This window comes from Macaca nemestrina, chromosome 7, assembly GCF_043159975.1.
Source record: "Macaca nemestrina isolate mMacNem1 chromosome 7, mMacNem.hap1, whole genome shotgun sequence".
In the NCBI taxonomy this organism is placed as follows: Eukaryota; Metazoa; Chordata; class Mammalia; order Primates; family Cercopithecidae; genus Macaca; species Macaca nemestrina.
The window spans coordinates 48,903,272-48,918,249 of record NC_092131.1 but is presented as its reverse complement, the minus strand read 5'-3'; the positions used below and the strand labels follow the sequence as shown (position 1 = coordinate 48,918,249).

General features: G+C 42.0%; 1 pseudogene; it reads right to left on the bottom strand.

The window, feature by feature from the left end:
- Positions 1-7,686: 7,686 nt before the first annotated feature.
- On the bottom strand, positions 7,687-8,694 carry LOC105473633 (aldo-keto reductase family 1 member B1 pseudogene; annotated as a pseudogene).
- Between the last annotated feature and the right edge of the window lie 6,284 nt (positions 8,695-14,978).

The window sequence follows — 14,978 nt, the reverse complement described above, 5'->3', positions numbered from 1 at the left end:
AAAAACTAGGTGAGGTTATTTCTTGACCCATTCTACAGTTAATTCTCACATGCCATATACAATAAACAATATGGTCTCAATCTACTGCAAGATTCATATCAAATAATTCCCAAAATATACACAGAGGCAAAACATCATCAAAATATTTTTCTTTTAAAGTATGAGTTGACAGAAATGTATTGATCCATCACTTTGTGCAAGTCTTCCTGCTGAAGTTCTATGTGGAAGACAAATGGAAATAAAGGATCTTTATAAGGTTCTTTAAATTCCTTTATGGAATTTGGGATATACCTGGGAAGAAAAACTATATTCATAAAATCATCAGAATGTCTCTCATTTAAAATTCCTGGCCCCAATCTAATTAGATGCTTCTTTCCTCCTCTTAGACACTAAACTAGTCAATTCTCACCTAACTCTTAGGTCTCTCTTCATCCTTAGCCTATCACGGCCATGCTTTATTTAACCCTTTCACTTCTTTGACTTGAAGTATCTCAGCACTTTACATTTTTGGTGCTGGAAGGCAAAGAAAACAAGTCTCAAGGTAGCCCTTTCCAGTGGAAATCAAGGGGACATTTCTCAACCTTTCTTCCCAGACAGCCAAATAGTTCTGAACTCTGAGATCTTGGGAGGATGCCTGACTTGAGCCTTGCAATTTTCCCAAGGCTTACTAGCCAATGTAACATTTCCCACAGAAACCCCAGCAGCCTATCTACATGGAACAAAATTTAGTAGCCAACAATAAAAAATAAAAAGGCTTATATTGCTTATATTCCCCACAACTTTAACCGTTTCACAACTACATGTTAGTATGTTTACTAATATGTTATAAAAAAGAATGGTTAGCATTCTTTACATTCTCCTCAGCTTGCCTCAACAACAACAATAATAACAGTCATCAGTAGTCTATTGTAGGGTCATTTTCTCTATCATGCAAGAGTTCTTGTTTGGTTGTGATTAAATGAAAGTCACCGTATGAACACCACATCTATATTACTACCATGGCTCAGAAAGCTCATCAATTGAGTGTCTCTGACACAATTTTACATAACTCTGGAAATGACATAGTGGGGATAGAAGGAGTGGTTAGTTGTGCATTAGTCTATTTTACCACGCTTACAGACAAAACAAATACTAAAGTCAGCTAACATCTACTGCTCTCTCTTCTCTCCACCATCTCTCAGATTTAAGGTTGTTTTATTAAAGTTCATTGCTGAGAATACAAAGGCTGATGCTACAGAGGGGGAAACACCAGCTCCACCACCAAACAGCTAAAGCCATGTGCGCCTGCTCCATGAATGCCCATTTTTCATCTTTAGTGGGCTTCAAAGTTAAATAGGACAGACGACACAAAGGAAAATACGACTGCAGCAAAAGACAGAAACTACACTGTGGCTACAATTAAATCTTCATACCAATCATGCATTTTTAATGTGAACGTTTATGGAAATTGTCTCTTAATGTTTAGGTGGTGTTTTTCTTCATTGGTTATTTATGATGCTTTGATCCTGGAAACACAAGCTAAATGAGAAAGCCAGAGAAAGGGATTTACTTAACAACAGATAACCTCGTCCTGTTACAAATTACAAGAAGAAAGCCAATCATCTTTCGAGCTGCATCATCATAAACAAACTTAAAAAGAAGAAGCCATCAGGATTCATGGCATCTTTTTTCCTTCCCAACCTGGAATTCCCCAGTATGCACTGTCTGACTGGTTTCTGTTCTCTAGTAGGGATAGGTCCTTTGCCATGTTGGTTAGCTTAATTGTGCCATTTTAATATTTGGAATGTGAACATAGAAAAAAATTTTCAATAAAATCGAAGAATTAATAGTTAAATGCCTTCAGCCAAGTAGAAATAGTTTAAGGGAGAGGGCGGTGATGGATATTAACATAAACTTAGGTCTGAGAGTAGAAAAGAAGAAAGGGCCTGAGAACCCCAGGAGCGAAGCTGACTCTGAGTCTGTTCAGTTCTTCAGTGTTGATTCAGGTCTCTCAAAGTTAGACCTCCAGAGGGGTCTTTATTCTGAAACGTGAGTGTGAGATTCTAGGAGAATATTATAAATCTACAGTGGACATTGTCCTGGGATTAAGCTTCTTCAAACACATTCACCAATGTGAAAGCCACTGAACTCACATGCTAAGCCTCAAAGCAAGAACACCTTTTATTTGATTGTACCTCTCTCAAATTACTTGTCCGGCCAGACGCGGTGGCTCACGCCTGTAGTCCCAGCACTTTGGGAGGCCGAGGCAGGCAGATCATGAGGTCAGGAGATCAAGACCATCCTGGCTAACACGGTGAAACCCCGTTTCTACTAAAAATACAAGAAATTAGCCGGACATGGTGGCGGGCGTCTGCAGTCCCAGCTACTCGGGAAGCTGAAGCAGGAGAATGGCATGAACCTGGGAGGCAGAGTTTGCAGTGAGCCGAGATCGCGCCACTGCACTCCAGCCTGGGTGACAGAGTGAGATTCCATCTCAAAGAAAAAAAAAAATTATGTATCCTTGGATGATTGCTTAGGACACATATTGATATCAATATGCCTAGGACACATATCATCCAAGAAATTCTGCCATTTTCAGAAAAGCTAATTGATGTTTGGCTCTGTGTCCTGAAAAAAAATGGATTAATCCCCACTTCACACTAGGGATAAGCTCTAGAAATATTATAAACATATTGAAGATGCCTGGAGTAAACAGAAAAGCTAGGAACTTGTGAGGCAGCTTATTTCCGTATCAGGAGGAGATCCCACGAGTCACTCATGACCATTCACATGTCTAAAGGAAACTTTCCAAGTTTTGCTTTTACAAAGCCGAGAAATTGTGTCCCCCATGGTAAATAAAATGCAGCAAACAAGGTAAAAAGAAACTGTCTTAGGTAGTCTCATCAACCAGTTACCCACCAGGGATGACAGCTCCTGGCTACCCTCCAGCCTGTGAACAAAGCCAGACCTCCCAGATCCCGGGGCCTGCTGACGTCTACCTTTTCTTAAGTCCATTCTTTAAGCAGCATCTTCCTGCCTATCAGGCTTGGGCACTCTCTGAGGTAATGCAGAGAGCCAGAAGAGAACTCTACAAAAAGGGGTGAAATCATTCATGGAATCTACAGGAATTGGCATATTGTCTGAAATGGTTCCATGCATGACTTTGTCACACATATTAGCTGGCCTGGCCCAAAGGGCAGGATCGTTATCAAGACTGAGATATTCAGTTTACTGCAGAGGATGAGGACTCTAATAATAACAGTTAAAACCATTTCTGGAAGGGTTCTATAACAGCACCCTTAGACCTGGTGCTAACCACCTTTGAATCCACATACATAACATAAATAAGTGGAGTTTTTAAAAAATGAAATAAAGTCGCAGTTATTTCTTATTCTGAGTTGTGTTCCATGACCCTGTTCACCTTGTGGAAAAGTCGCCAAGCTCTCCACTTAAGAGTGTGTGCATTTCCATATACGTCAGTAAAATGTTTCCTTTAACAAAAAGGCAGAGGATTGTTTTAGATATGGTATCATCAAATTCTGATCTGTAGGGCAAATCCTGCCACCTACTGCTTTTGATGACCTGTGATCTACAAATGGTTTGTATATTTTTTAATGGCTGGAAAAAATTAGAAAAATGTTTCATGGCACTTGAAAATTATATGAATTTATTGCAACACAATTACATTCATTCCTTTATATATTGTCTATGACTGCTTTGGTGCTACAACACCATAGTTAAGCAGTTGCAACAGAGACAGTATGGGCTGCAAAACTTAGAATATTTATATTATTATATGCTATTTGTAATATATAGAAATATTTGTATTCATATCTTTCACTTTACAGAAAATATTTGCTCACTCTTGTTCTAAATTAAAGGGCAAAAGATACAGGACAACAAAATACAGTGCATGATTCTTGATGGTTCTAGATCAGAAAAAAACAATCCTATAAGGAATATTTTGGAAACAATTTGGGAAATGCAAATATGTTTTGTATAAAAGACAGTAAATTTATAACAATGTTAAGTGTCCTGGTGTGGTAACAGTATTGTGGCTATGTGAGAGGATGTCCTTGCTCTAAAGAGATATATACTCAAGTATGTAGAACAGGAAGAGTCTAATATTTGTAACTTACTTACAAATGATTGGGGGAATATGTACAAAGAGTGCACAAATGTATCACAAATGTGATAAAATATTAACAATCAGTAAATGTAGATAAAGGATATAAGGGTTTTTATCCTCCTATTCTTTCAACATTTCTGGAGGTTTGCAAGTTTCCAAAATAAAAAGTTGAGGAAAATAAATACAACCATAAAAACAATCATTTTAAAAGAACTCACCAGTCAGGATGTAAATGATTGATCAGTGCCACATGCTGAGGGTCAATTAGTTAATACAAGTGGTTTGAGGTTTGCATCTAAACCTCTTCAGCAGTTGTATTTTGGGGGTTGTCATCTATCAGCCCACAGTTCTCATCCTTGTGGCTTTTCTGAATTCTCCTTTCTGTTTTTTCTGAGCTGATTCCAGACTGCGAGGGGTTTACCAAAGATTTACTTGTCATTTGATCTCCACATTTGCAGCAAATATGATAGTCAGTGTTTATCCTGTCTTTCAAGAAACTTTTTTTTAATTACCCACATACAATGTGGTTTTCTGTTTTTCCTAGTGGGTCATAGAAATCCATCATTAAGTGTCATTTTGCCTTTTAAGAATTATTTAATTCCTTGAAGATTTATTATCTCTTTAATCAGAGCAGACTCTTAACACACCAGTAATGACCAGTAATGTACCAGTAATTACACACCATTTTCAACCTATATTTCATCTGTGTATTTTTATGGGAGTTTCTTTTCTAAATTATGCTTTTGTCTATGGGCAGTAGTTTTGAGGTTTAGGAACCAGCTGATGTACAGTTTATCTTGAAAGGCTACATATGGATCTGCAAGGGCTTTGAAATTCCATTCAGAAGCACTTGCAGGCAGGGACCATAATGCATTGCTGATTCTGGAATGTAGTAAATGTAATTGTCACTCTTTGGGACCAGTCCCTTGACTTTCATGTCAGGTTGGCTCATTTTAATATAAAATCCATTTTATCACATTTATTTTGTCTCAGATTGTCAAGCAGAGGCTGTGCACGTTGTGGCTTCTCAAGGAAAAGAAAACAGCATTTGTTTTATTAATAGAATCGATGGTTTCTTCAAAGCAAAAATGTAGATCAGAAACAAATTATTCTTTGCCCACTGGCTGAGATTTAAAATATCTCTCCAACTGTCACAGAAAAGAACTAGGCTTAATTCAATGTAAAATGCATGAACCAGTTTCTAAAAATAAAATTGGAAGCACTTTAGTTGCTATAAACTTCATTCCAGGAAAGTGAGTTATATGAGTATTTTATATTGTTTTATGGGACTTGGAGATTAAAATGATTTTTGGTTGACATCGTGTCGGCTTCCTATTTGAATCAGTCCAGAATGAAGCTGAATAGAATTACCGGGGAAAAAATGAATGACCATTACTGGCAGTAAAACCACCAGGCTTTGCCAATAACATTTTAAACACATATACATACACTTTACACCCCTCCACATTTTTTATTGCTTATGTCCACATAGACTGAAAGTTCTACACCAGTGGTTCCTCTCGAAGCTCACTCTTGGTGACTGAAACTGTTTTATGGCATGGTCAGCTCCACAGTTTGGAGGAAGGGCGCAGTAATCATCTCTCTGTGACCCTCATATCCCCAAACTCCCATTCAAAGTCAGCAATAGGTAGTATTAGCTTCTTCCTCTGAAAAGATTAAGCTCTGATGGAAATGAAATATTTGGTGAGCCCTGAATAGGGCTTTTGCAAAAGGAAGTGCAAAAGTTAAACAATCAGACATACGTAGTGGAATAATAGTTTATATCTTTTTTCTTCTTGGTAATTTCTTTTTATTGTCCAGTACTTCCATCATTTCTACTGAACCTTAATGCTAGGGCTTATTATCCCAGTGAAGAAGGAACACTAAAAATCCCAGCACGAATGAAAGAATCAAATAATGGGCTCGAAAGCCTATGTTGAGTTCCAAAAATAGGTTTTAGGCCTATGGCAAAGACAGATTTGAAGGAGATTGGGGGAAGGTTTCTTAAGCTCCAGAAGGAAAAGTACATGAAGCTCTCAGAACATAGTGTTTTACGACAAAGTCTAATCTCTAATTGCAAAAGTACTTGTCCCAAAATATAGAGAGATGATAAGACTTGAGGGAGGGAGCTGGAGAGAACATGGGGAGTCAATCAGCTAAAGGGAGTTAGTGATGTGGTCTCTGTAAGAGGGTTCCACATGCTGCTCCCTCTGGGTCCAAAACCCTGGGAAAGAAGGGATGATGGAAGCCTTCAGAAAGATGCAGGAAGACTCTGTGTCTGAACTGCTGGGAGGAAGCCGCCTTTCAGGGCACCCCATGCCAACATGGAGTGGCTGCAGTAAAATGGAAAGAATGAGGCAGGTTCAAGGAGAAAGGAGATGAGACCCCACCTCATACTCAGATGCCACATTGAAGGAGCCCCTGCAAGTGATCAGGGACTTGAATGAGCACAGAGGGAACTAAAATATCAACTTGCAGAAGAGGAAGAGAGATTCCCACAGTAGAGGCTGTGGGATGGGCAGCCACAGTCAGAGATGAGATGGGAAAATGTTGCTGAGTTTCAGAAGCTAGAGAGCCACCGGCCAATGTTGAGGCAGGAACTACGGGAAAGCAACAGGGGAGACGCCAACCAGCAGAGCAATTGTCCTGCAGTGAGCCTGTTGTGAGAAGAGGCTTTGAGTGACAGCAACAGTGGATGCCAGTGGAGAAGTAATTGCAGACCAAAGGTTTCTCTGCCAATGTCAAGGTCATGTGTAAGTCTTCCAGAGCCTCTGACCACCCCCAGGGAGACGGGAAGGAAAAGGAAGGTGAGGTGAAACAAAATGACTAGGTACCCCCAAAGAGACTGAGTTTAAGCTAAATGCAGTGGTTCTCAGCCAAGGACAATTTTATACCTCCAGGGACATTTGATATGATCTGGAGACATTTTGTGGTTGGCACAACTAGGAAGGGCAGGAGGCTCCTGGCATCTTGTGAGTAGAGGCCAGGGATGCTACTAAACATCCCAAAACATATGGGACAACCTTCACAACAAAGAATTATCCTGTCCAAAATGTGAAGAGTATTGATGTTGAGAAACCCTGAGCCAAAGTAACTGAGTTATCAGCAGAAATAAGAACATGAGAAATGTTTAAAAAGGAAATTTACACTTTTGCACACCCAAATTCCTGTAACCGAACACACACACACACACAATAACACAAAGATAGAGGTTTGAAGAACATGGGGGAGTGGAAGTTAAAATGGTAGTAGACAGCCCTGAGAAATATCAAAAAATTTTTAAGCTCACAACAGCACTTTTTTTTTTAGGCAAAAAGAAGTCTTGCCGAAAAGTTACAAGCAGTCAAAATGTGACTATTAGTGGCACTATTTTGACCTTGTAGCTTTTGCTTCTCCTTGGTCAACAAAAGGGTATGCAAGCTGCACTTTCCCTAGCTGGGTGGAAAAAAAAAAAAAAAAGGGGCAGAGGAAACTGGAATAGACTTCTACTCCACTGACACTGCTCCTCAGACCCAACATCAAGCTAGACAAGCAAGCCCTGGCTGGTCAGTCTAGAGATTGTTGTTCCACCACTGAGTGACACAGGCCATGCTACATTTACAAGAAAAAAATGAGCAGGAAAAACAAGTGTAGGTCACTGGGGTTGAGCAGGCATCCACCCCTTCAAAACTTTGCATGGAAGAGGTAATCCTTATAAGAGGCACAGCTTACCAAGGCACAGACCCTACAGTTCTTGTTGTAGCTGAATGAGATGGTAATATCCTGGCTGCTTGTTTCAAAGTCTGTGACTCAGCAATGTATTCTGGTATCACAGACCTGGGGATCACCATCAAGTTCCTCTGCCTGAGAACCGGATCCCAACCTGGATCGCCTGGCTATGATCGCCTTGATCTTGGGATCCTCCAGGAGGGAAGGGTTCTCAGCCTTGGCCCAGGGGCTGTCAGGAGAGCCAAGGGGACTACAGGCAGTCACCACAATGCCTTTAGAGTGGCAGTACTGGATTAACTTCTCCTGAGTGAGGCACAGGTGGCACTCCATTTGGTTAACTGCTGGCTTATAGTTTAACCCAGGTTTGTTTAATATCCTCTCAACCTGGAGATGGTTGAAGGTGGAGATGCCAGAAGCTTTCACCAGCCCTTCATCCACCAGCTCTTTATGGCCACCCATGTGTCCACAATGTCAGTGTCACTGGGAACCACGTGCCTGACTCATCCAATGGGAAGGATTCCTTCCCAGGCTTACAGCTGGCTGGCCAGAGAACAAGGTAGTAGTCCAGGTAGCCCTGCTTAGGGTCACTGAGCATCTTCTGACAGGCTCCTTTCACCAGGCCCTTCCCATGGTACGTGCACCAGAGTTTGCTGATGATGAAGAGCTCCTCATGCTTCACCATCTGTCCCCTGAACTTCTCCTGAATGGCCACCCCTATCTCATTCTCATTCTGGTACCTGGGCTCAGTCGATGTGGCAGTACCTGATATCAGTCACCACCTTCACAGCCTTGGCCACCTGGCCTGGAGAGGACATTCAGGTGCCCAGCCCCAGGATGGCCATCTTCGTGCCATTGTTGAGCATGAGGTGGCTGGCCATGGATGCAGTGCTTCCCAGACCACTTCCCAGAAACATGCACAGAAACTTCAATATTTAAAGGTTAGGTAGGAAATACCAGTAAAGAAAGACTTGGAAGAAGCCGGGAGCCGTGGCTCACGCCAGTAATTCCAGCACTTTAGGAGGCCGAGGCGGGTGGATCACGATGTCAGGAGATCGAGACCATCCTGGCTAACATGGTGAAACCCTGTCTCTACTAAAAACACAAAAAAATTAGCCGGGTGTGGTGGTGGGCACCTGTAGTCCCAGCTACTCAGGAGGCTGAGGCAGGAGAATGGCGTGAATTCGGGAGGTGGAGCTTGCAGTGAGCCAAGATCGCACCACTGCACTCCACTCTGGACGACAGAGTGAGACTCTGTCTCAAAAAAAAAAAAAAAAAAAAAAAAAAAAAAAAAAAAAAGAAAGACTTGGAAGAGGGACAGCAAGGTACTAAAGACACCAAGAGAGTGTATATTATCACAACAACTAACGAAAAAGGACAGAGGAGCTCAAGGACAGAGTAAACAGTGTAAAATGCCCTAAGAAATCAAGGTGATAAGCTAAATGTGCAGATGAGTTGAATTCTGCTTCTTGTCTATTAGGGGAGGTGGGGAGGAATGAGATCCAGAGAACACATGAAAGGATTCACTTTAAATGAAAGAGATTCCTCCTCCACTGGAACGGGAGAGAAGAGAATAGGTGCTAATACAAGTAGGTTTATAAATCGTATTGCAATAAGTTGTGAATTTCCCACTTAGGAAGCAAAAAATCATCTGCAGAAATTGAGAAGAAGAGAAGAGAAGCCAGAGAGTGTGGAAGATTTGAAATGGCAATTACAGAGAGTGGTGGGCCAGTCAATGAAATCAATTTGGTAGGATGCACGGGCAGCATGGAGTGCCCAGTTGAGGATGGTGACTATGAAACTGTAGTGACAATGGGCAGCCTATACGTGATAACTCCCCAGCACTTCTCAGCTGCCTGATACAATCACAGAGATGACAAAATAGCTAGTTTAGCCAACAGAGGGTTTGGTTAGGATCAGTGGTTATTTAACTGGGATTTGTGTCAGAATCACACTGGGAATTTTTTGAGAACACTCACACACATGCATGGACTATGTCCCTGAGATTCCAGGCTTCATAAACCTGATGGTTGGCCAGGACATTTGTGTTCTGAGGAAGTTTCCCAGTGATGTGCAACAGCAGTTATGAACCACTCATCAGTTCTGGTGCAACTAAAGAAGACTGACAAGGGAGTGAGCAAGAGTGATATTGGAACAATGGGCAGTAAAATCTAAGCCAAATTCAAGAGAAAAGTAAAGACACAGCGTCTCACAGTTAGGGATAATACAGAGATCAATAGGTAGGAGATCCCATAAACTCAAATAACAGGACCTATATAGAAAGAGTGCTTACACCAAGTCCTAGAAAGGGCGAATTTAGGCTGGGCACAGTGGCTCACGCCTGTAATCCCTGCACTTTGGGAGGCCAAGGTGGGTGGATCACCTGAGGTCAGGAGTCCGAGACCAGCTTGGCCAACATGCTGAAACCCCGTCTCTACTAAAAATACAAAAATTAGCTCGGCATGGTGGCAGGTGTCTGTAATCCTAGTTACACAGGAGGCTGAGGCAGGAGAATCCCTTGGACCTGGGAGGCGGAGGTTGCAATGAGCTGAAATTGTGCTACTGCACTCCAGCCTGGGCGACAAGAACAAAACTCCATCTCAAAAAAAAAAAGAAAAAAAAAAGAAGAAAGAAAGAAAAGAAAGGGCAAATTTAGGGGACATTTTTATTCTCATCATAACTTTTTATGGAGAAGAAAACAATAACCTATAGTCTCCCATAAAGCAGTGTTTTCAGGCTGGGCACGGTGGCTCACATCTGTAATCCCAGCACTTTGGGAGGCCAAGGTGGGCAGATCATGAGGTCAGGAGATCGAGACCATCCTGGCTAACATGGTGAAACCCCATCTCTACTAAAAATACAAAAAAAAAAAAATTAGCCTGGGCATGGTGGCGGGAGCCTGTAGTCCCAGCTACTGGGGAGGCTGAGGAAGGAGAATGGCATGAACCAGGGAGGTGGAGCTTGCAGTGAGCCGAGATCGTGTCACTGCACTCCAACCTGGATGACAGAGCAAGACTCTGTCTCAAAAAAAAACAAAATAAAACAAAACAAAAAGCAGTGTTTTCTTGTAAATGATGGCCCAGAAATGCTTGTTATTTCTTTGATACTAATTAAAAACTGAAATTTCCACAGATTGATTAGGTCATAGAATGTTGCCCATAGCGGCTATAAGCATGTGCTCCATTATTCACAGATGTCTGCCCACAGTGGACAAAAACCAAAAAGAAGAACACACTTTAAGTATGGAAAGAGAAAATCCATGATGAGAAGGGCTATCACTACACTGACAGCTGGAGCTCCTGGGGAAGTTTAATCACTTTACCATAAGCCATGGTTTTTTTGTCATCCAAACTGCAAGAGAGTAACACTAAATAAGAGACAGAGGTTGTAACATTCTTAAACAATTCATACTTTGCCATTTTCCTGTACATTTACTTTTATAATTCTCCTTATAGTAAATAAAGTTATCTCTATAAAAGAACATTATTTTAGGATGGAGGCAATAAGAAGACTTTGAATAATGAGAGCCTTAGAAAACAAATTCGAAGAATTTTCACCTCGAGATAACAAATTATTTAGATAGATCATGTTTTTAAGACCAATGAATCTTTAAAGTTGTCTGCTTCTAATTTCAAGAATATTAGCTATGATCTGTGATTTCTCATCCCCCAGCAGCCCTTCTGCCCAACACTACCAACAAGGAAGATTGCTTGTGCATTGGGTTCAGTGTCTAACTCCACTGGCATAGTGGAGACAGAGCCTGTGCACTGGCCTGAGGGGCTGAACAGAGTCTGTGAAGAGAAGAGAACACCCTCTGAAAATTGGCCTCCTAGCCTGGCCTAAGGGTGACTTCTCCTGTCACACTCTATGGGGTTGGCCAATGGTGAAGGAGTAGTCTCTCCTTGTAGCATTCCCTCAGGGACAAGTTTCTATATTAAAATCTAGCGGCTTCTAGAGTTTTGTTTTGTTTTGATTTTTTTCCCCAGGATTGGGTCCAAACTCAATGGCAGAGAAGACTCTTCAGGGTCCAGCCACTGGTTCCATCTCTGGCCCCTCTCCTATCACTTTTCTCTCTCTCTCTTTGAAGCCTGCACACCAGCCACACCAAGTGATAGTATTTCTGGGTGATAACATGCTCTCATGACTGTGTCTTGTACATATGTCTTATACACAATCCCCTAAACCTCCTGGTTGGGAGACAGAGCACAGATTCTATTCCCAGCTTTGCCATCAACTATACAGGTGACCTCAGTTTCTCTGTCTATAGAATAAGGGGGTTAGAGGCTTAATCATTGCTAAGTTGTGGCCTATGGTTCAAATCTGGCCCCATATAAGCTCAGACATGCATTGTGTGTGTGTATGTGTGTGTATCACTCTCCAGTCCAGCCCAGCCCAGTCCCCCACTTTCTCTCATCTATACCCAGCAGTGTTACACATTTACATCAGTTTCTGGCCCTTAAAGGTACATTAATAGGCCACCAAGAGGCCAGATGAGCTCTAAGGTTTCTTCCATGTGAAATAAATTAACTCCAAAAACACAGGCTCAAGCAGATGGTAAATGTGCAAGAAATGCATAAAAGACCTCAGCATCAGGTACTAGAGACCCTATCAAATAGTCCTGGACTGACACCAAGACCTTTATAAAACAATCGGATTGTCTTGACTGATCCCATATGGCTAACGACTTTGCTTTCTTTTACCACGTGGCTTAGCAGGTATTAGCACCATTGCTCCCGGGATGGTCTGCTTTTCCACACAAAATCAAACTGATTTCTCCACAGAACACCTGTTCCTTTTGAAGCTGTAACCCAATGATCAATAATCTTTATTTTCCTTCCTGAATAATAATTTACTCGAGAGAAAACTGAGGTCCTACTATTTCTCATTTTAACATGGACTAGTATCTGCAAGTTTCTGTTGTAACAGAGGAAATCTGGAGCCCATTTCTCTCAACCACTTGATTTTGACAGGATCATGAACCACTGGAATTCCAGTCCACCCTGGGGAAACATGTTGCTCAGACCTGTGATATATGCTCATCTACTCCCAACATCCATTTCCTTTGACACAAAGTATATGGCCTTTCCTCTGACCAAAGCCCACTTCTTCTTAAACTAGTTTGAACCTTTTTTGCACTAAACTGTATGCTGATCAGGTGTGGCAGAAACAAATAAATCATCCAATTTTCCCAAAGAGAAAAGGCTATGACGACTGCTAAAAGGCAGAGGACTGGATCAGAGGGTCTGGTAAGACCCCTTCTAGCTCATCTGTTTTGTACTCTAAGTTCATTAAAAGATTGTGCCAGTCCGGGTGCGGTGGCTCGCGCCTGTAATCTCAGCACTTTGGGAGGCTGAGGCAGGTGGAGCACGAGGTCAGGAGATGGAGACCATCCTGGCTAACATGGTGAAACCCTGTCTCTACTAAAAATACAAAAAAATTAGCCGGGCGCAGTGGCGGGCACCTGTAGTCCCAGCTACTCAGGAGGCTGAGGCAGGAGAATGGTGTGAACCCAGGAGGCGGAGTTTGCAGTGAGCCAAGATCACGCCACTGCACTCCAGACTGGGCGATACAGCTAGACTCTGTTTCAAAAATAAAAAGATTGTGCCAAAACAGTGAATGCCTCATAATAATTCATGAATAGAAATTATTGCTGAAAAAGAAATGTAGGCCGAGTGCGGTGGCTCATGCCTATAATCCCAGCACTTTGGGAGGCCAAGGCAGGCGGATCATGAGGTCAAGAGATCGAGACCATCCTGGCCAACATGGTGAAACCCCATCCCTACTAAAAATACAAAAAATTAGCTGGGCGTGGTGGCACATGCCTGTAGTCCCAGCTACTCAGGAGACTGAGGCAGGAGAGTCAATTGAACCCAGGAGGTGGAGCTTGCAGTAAGCAGAGATTGAACCACTGCACTCCAGCCTGGTGACAGAGCTCCATCTCAAAAAGAAAGAGAGAAAGAGAAAGAGAGAGAGAGAGAAAGAAAAGAAAGAAAGAGAGGGCCGAAGCGCGGTGGCTCACGCCTGTAATCCCAGCATTTTTGGAGGCCAAGGCGGGCGGATCACCTGAGGTCGGGAGTCCAAGACCAGCCTGACCAACATGGAGAAACTCCATCTCTACTAAAAATACAAAAATTAGCTGGGCGTGGTGGCGTGTGCCTATAATCCCAGCTACTCAGAAGGCTGAGGCAGGAGAATTGCTTGAACCCGGGAGGCAGAAGTTGCAGTGAGCCAAGATTGCACCACTGTACCCCAGCCTGGGTGACAGACGCAGAAAAAAGAGGAAAGAAAGAAAGAACGAACAAACGAACGAAAGAAAGAGAGAAATGTAATTGTCTATAAATATACAATACACCTTCCTCTCCAAAAATGAAAACAGAAAATCATTGAGGATGTTCACGTGAACACAATAAATTCTGGACATCAAAGGAAAGGTCAAAGTAACATGGGGCTAGAATACGCAGAGCGGCGCCCAGAGATTTGAGAATTATGTTCAGGTGATGATCTACAGCTCTGGAGACTCCAGACCTGAGATCCTTGGGATGATTTATGACTGCAGAGCTATGTGCAAGAAATGTATTTGGAAGCGGAGCAAAGAAAGATGAGCTAGTGTCTCAATAAGTGCTTGTAATCCTCTGAGAAACAGCTAAGTCCTTTTAAAATTTATAACAAATATATGAACATTTCGGATCTTGATTACCTTTTGGAAATGAGTACGTACTGTGACTGAAAAGATAGGATGGGGATACATGCAACCAGAATTATGGTGGTTTTCAATTAATAGCATTCCTTTGACAATTTATCTTTTATTTCTGAAACTTATTTGGCTAGGCATTATATCAACTAAGAACTCTACAAGTTGACTATATGGTATAATCACACAACTACATTCTAATAACTATTCATCTGCACAGCAGTCAAAAGGGCTGCTTTGCACCTACCTGGCAAAAGAGATCAATATGAGAAAGAAGAAAAAGCAACAAAAGGGAAAGAAAAGTTAATGGGAGGAAGGAAGGGAGGGAGGAAGGAAGGGAGGGAGGAAGGAAGGGAGGGAGGAAGGAAGGGAGGGAGGAAGGAAGGGAGGGAGGAAGGGAGGAAGAAAAAAGTTTTTTAAGTTAAGCAAATTGTTAACTTATTCCATCTCCAAAGTTGAAAAAGATCAGACAGT